General features: G+C 43.9%; 1 pseudogene across 1 annotated transcript in view; it reads right to left on the bottom strand.

Moving 5' to 3' along the window:
* LOC311244810 (excitatory amino acid transporter 2-like) overlaps positions 1–4,078 on the bottom strand; it is a 24,296-nt pseudogene extending 20,218 nt beyond the window's left edge. Inside the window, exons 1-2 of the transcript in view lie at positions 3,947–4,078; positions 3,382–3,404 (exon numbers count right to left, since the gene is read on the bottom strand). The product of the transcript in view is annotated as an excitatory amino acid transporter 2-like (transcript). The remainder of the gene's footprint in view (positions 1–3,381; positions 3,405–3,946) is intronic.
* Between the last annotated feature and the right edge of the window lie 1,497 nt (positions 4,079–5,575).

Here is a 5,575-nt window from a genome sequence, read left to right as displayed (position 1 = left end):
AAAACGTAACGTTATTGACATATATTGAAGCGCAGTTAGTTTCTCTTCCCTATTTTTAGCATTTAGCAACAATTAGATTTAAAATCAGTTTCAAAATGGTGGCACCCTGGCAAAAATAAAAAAGCGACTGTACATACAGTAGATTTCATTATCTGTTCTTATGCACGCCTGGTGATACTAAATCCAAATTGAACTTGGGCATTTGAAATATAAGATTTGGCACAATCCATAAATGTGCAAATTGGCTATAATAAGGTCATTTATAAGCATGCTATTCTATATTCTATAACAGTATTTCAAATGGCATCGGTCCTGGATGGGAGAAGTCAGTACTGTATCTACAAAACCTTCTGTTTAATCATCTTCCCTTTATTCATTTCCTTAGATTTTTTTGTACACATGATCTCAATTAAGCCGTAGCCCTATTTCCTGAAAATCCACCTAACAATACATACCCAAGTAAAGGGAAGATTGCTCCACTTCTACAAGCTCCATTTGCATGTTCTTGTTATCTAGGGACATCTATGGATCTCATGGAATGTATTCCCAGTGTCAGAAATATTGTGTCTGTTACTAGGCTTGAGTAAATTGTGATTCTGCCACCGGTTAAGCGTAGGCACTCTTTCGAAGTTGGTTAAGGTTAGAGTTTGTCTTAGAGCAGGGCGATAGAACACCAGCCCTGATTCCAAACTCTAACCTTAACCAACTTCGAAAGAGTCGCCTAAGCTTAACCAGTGATAAACTAGGCGTTAGGTAGTTTGCTGCTGTTCGAGGCGAAAATGGGCGCGTCACGCGATTGGGCGCACATGTCACATGACCAGAAACGTCAGTGGCCAATCAGATCGCACCAGAAACGTCAGTGGCCAATCAGATCGCAGAACGCGAACGCGGAACTGGAAATCCGTTGGTAAAAGAATAGACGCGTCCTGGCGTGATATAGGGTTGAGTGGTGTGTGATGTACAGATTACACATGCACATTACACACACACATGCACACACACAAGCATGCACACACATGCATTTTCACACATGTGTGCACATACTCACATTACAGTACAATCTCCATGCATAATGCATAAACATTGTACTTGACATAAGGGGTCGATACCAACATATCCATCAACACAGACATGCACGCATACAAAAACCCATGTACACATGCATGCGCACACAAATACACACACACACACACACACACACTCGCACGCACGCACGCACGGACGCACACACACACACACACACACACACACACACACACACACACACACACACACACCATGTGTAAAGCACATTGGTTAAGTGAAAGAACATAATTGAATTATAACAAAATCGCTTTGACCTGAAATGAAAGTTGGATTTCAGCATCACTGCCTTTGGCTCCATTATCATTTCATTTAAACAGCCCCCCCCCCCCCCCCCCCCTCTCCCCTCCCCCTCTCCCCCCCAAAACACACACACACCACCCCCCTAGCAGAATGAATCAGCACCCCCACCCCCCCTCAACCCCCCGGCAAACTGAATTAGCCTATAATTGGGATATCTTAATGCTCAACGTGGCGCTATTTGGGTGTCCAGTGGTTGGGAGTGATTCAGGGGGTAACTAGTGGGTGTGTCAGGGGGTAACTAGTGGGTGTGTCAGGGGGTAACTAGTGGGTGTGTCAGGGGGGTAACTAGTGGGTGTGTCAGGGGGTAACTAGTGGGTGTGTCAGGGGGTAACTAGTGGGTGTGTCAGGGGGGTAACTAGTGGGTGTGTCAGGGGGTAACTAGTGGGTGTGTCGGGGGGTAACTAGTGGGTGTGTCAGGGGGTAACTAGTGGGTGTGTCGGGGGGTAACTAGTGGGTGTGTCAGGGGGTAACTAGTGGGTGTGTCGGGGGGTAACTAGTGGGTGTGTCAGGGGGTAACTAGTGGGTGTGTCGGGGGGTAACTAGTGGGTGTGTCAAGGGGTAACTAGTGGGTGTGTCAGGGGGGTAACTAGTGGGTGTGTCAGGGGGTAACTAGTGGGTGTGTCAGGGGTAACTAGTGGGTGTGTCAGGGGGTAACTAGTGGGTGTGTCAGGGGGTAACTAATGGGTGATTCAGGGGGTAACTAGTGGGTGTGTCAGGGGGTAACTAGTGGGTGTGGCAGGGGGTAACTAATGGGTGATTCAGGGGGTAACTAGTGGGAGTTTGACAAGCTTCCATCTGGAAGGCGCTATAGAGTGCCCCTAGTTCCCCTTGCGTGTGGGAAACACAATTTTACCGATTTCCCATCAACAAATCTATTTAGTCAGAAAAGCCCAATGACTGTTTGTCAACTAAGAATTCTAAGAAGTCTAAAAAACGAAGACGTCAAGGACAGACGTAGCTACTGTACCAGGCGCCTGACTCTGCTGCTACATGAGACAGACGCAGCTGCTAGGGCTGTGCCGAATGTAATTTTTTTTGTTTTTTACATTCGAAGCTTCTATTGAAGTTTTCGAATGAAGCTTTGAAGGTCCGTCGTCATATTTTACGACGTTATCATAATAATAAAATTAAAATTAAAAATAAAATTTTTTAATCTTTTTCCCCCTCCTTTTTCCTCAGTTTTTCTCCCATCCCAATGTTAGTCGTTATGCCAATTCCCACTCCCCTTCCTGGTCGTTGCGCACTCTACCCCCTACCGTCGGTCCGGGAGGGCGGAGACTATCACATGCTTCCTCCGACACATGTGTAGCCAATCAACCGCTTCTTTTCACCTGGCAGCGCGGACTCTCATTGAGAGGGGTGTAACGTGTGGAAGGATCACACTACCCCCCTTAGATCCTTTCCTCGCTGAGCAGGCGCCCCGACCGAACTGTAGGAGTCGCTGTTTACAACGACCAGGACCCCACCCCGCCAGCTTTCCCACCCTCTAATACTGCCAATTTGTGTTAGTATGAACGACCAGCCAAGCTGGTAGCAGCGCCGAGAGCTGGGCTCGAACCCAGCGTCTCCTGCGTTGGTGGCGAGCGCCTTGCCACTACACCACCTAGCCGCCCTAAATCAACTTTTTTAATGAATATAACTCGTCATTTTCGTCAACATAAATAATCCAATAAGGGCGCACGGCTGGTGATGGTAAGTGATGGTGACGCTTCGATGGAGCGACGAGCGCCAAGCGGATGCAGATAGACTAATAACAGTTACATAATTTATGATACATGTTTTATTAAAATTCTTATGACGAGTCATATACTATAATAGTATAATACTATAATATTAGCGTAGCCTAATCTGTATCTGCAACTGTGAAGAAAAACCCCCATTGGTTTTAACTTGAAACAGAATGGAATAGACACATAAAGAAATGTCAACATTATGAATGAAGCTTCGAAGCTTCGAACTATTCAACCATCTACAATCACTGGTCCTCTGTGTAACATCTGAACAGCAGGCGGGCAGTTCTGCGATGTCAAAGAGCACCTCTAATCTGGGATTTTCTCACAATGTAAATGTGCTGCATATTCACATGCATCTCTTTGTTTATGTATATTTGATGGATTTACGGAAAGAATGAAAGAATGAAAGAAAGAAAGAATGAATGAAAGAAAGAAAGAAAGAAGAAAAGAAAGAAAGAAAGAAAGAAAGAAAGAAAGAAAGAAAGAAAGAAAGAAAGAAAGAAAGAAAGAAGAAAGAAAGAAAGAAAGAAAGAAAGAATGATAGAATGAAAAGAAAGAAAGAAAGAAAGAAAGAAAGAAAGAAAGAAAGAAAGAAAGAAAGAAAGAAAGAAAGAAAGAAAGAAAGAAAGAAAGAAAGAATGAAAGAAAGAAGAGACAAACAGACATACTCTGTGTTTGTGTGTGTGTGTGTGTGTGTGTGCGTGTGTGTGCGTGCGTGCGTGCGTGCGTGCGTGCGTGCGTGCGTGCGTGCGTGCGTGTGTGTGTGCGTGTGTGTGTGTGTGTGTGTGTGTGTGTGTGTGTGTGTGTGTACTGTGTGTGTTACTCACCCAGAATGGTGAGTGTAAGCAGCAGGTTCTTGCCCAACATTGCCCGCAGATCTTCCCACATTTGGACTGAGGCCGAGCCTCGATGGGCTCCAGGTGGCTCTCATGCATCCTCACCTCCACCTGCTTAGGCATGCTGTTGGCACTGAGAGAGAGAGAGAGACACAGAGTTTTTAATTTATTTATTCTATTTGACCTTTTTAAAATGTTACTTGTCGTTTTAGGGACAAGTTATGTTTTTGTAGGTTTTTATTAGGGATGCTCGATAGTGCTTTTTTTTACCGATACCGATATGCCGATATTGTCCAACTCTTCATTTCCCATACCGATATCAACCGATATCAACCGATACCGATATATATGGGGGGTTTTCCCACCCAAAAAACTGAATAATTTCAGGTAATTAACATTACATATCTCTTGTCGTGGAATTAACACAACATTATGCATACTTTTGACAATAAATAAAATCTGAATTTGTTCTTACTTGCTTGCCTGGGTAAATAAAGGTTAAATAAAAAAAATTTGAAAACCGATAATTTCCGATATTACATTTGAATGCCAATATCGGCCGATAATATCGGACATCCCTAGTTTTTATTGATTTTTTGCTACCGGGCAGTCCGGTAGAGAGAGAGAGAGAGAGGAGAGGAGGAATGGGAGACAGACCGGGAAAGACATTCGGCAAAGATCGCCGGGTCCGGGAGTCGAACCCAGGTCGGCCGCGTTGCACCGCGGTGCTGTATGCCGTGCGCCACTCGGGCACCCTATTCTATTTTACCTTTACCTAAAATAAATGTTACCTTTATTTAACCAGGCAAATCAATTCATTCTTATTTACAAAGGCGAGAGACAACGCCTCTTGAAGGGGGGGGGGGGGGGGGGGGGGGGGGCTGAAAAAGTATTCAGGATTAAGCATTGTTATTACAATATACATTATACATGCAACAAGCAATATAGCAGTGAGAGGGGCACCATGATTATTTATCATTTATACGATTAAAATAAATACAGGCAATAAAAAAATAAAGGATTACTCATCTTCATGCGGTCCCATATTGTGAGCGTAAAAAAGGACAATGGATTAGACTCCACAAAAGACACACCACCATAATACACAACTCAGATCATCTGATGTGCATTACCCTGCATCTAAAAGCTATTATGATGACGGACATTAGGAGCCGTGCACGTCATGCTAAAAGCATTCAGATTTAAGGCTGTTGTGAAAGCATTGTCACGCCAATGCTCTCCCGGGTTACCACAGCAACCTATAGACAGAAGCCGATTGGTTCGGGGCCCGAGAGCTGCTGATTATGAAATAGAAGGCTGTTCATCGGCATAACAGAGGTATTTCTGCAAATTAATCAGAACAGACGCCGCCTCACGGGATGCCGTTTACGGTGGAGTGGTTCCGTTTAAACGTTAGTATTCAGGATTTTCACATTATTCACTGTTAATACATTTGAAAATAAAAACTAGCATCAAAATGGGATTCAATCAGAACATGGAAAAGGAATTATCATCATGTATTTAAAACACTGAAGGCGTGAGATCCATTAAAAAGTAAACGACACTGTTCATGTGCAGTGAAGACAATGCAGAAATAACGTTTACAAGGTTTTTCTCTCT

This window comes from Notolepis coatsorum (genome assembly GCF_963971535.1).
Source record: "Notolepis coatsorum genome assembly, chromosome: 18".
NCBI lineage: Eukaryota > Metazoa > Chordata > Actinopteri > Aulopiformes > Paralepididae > Notolepis > Notolepis coatsorum.
This window is presented reverse-complemented; position numbering and strand designations above follow the sequence as displayed.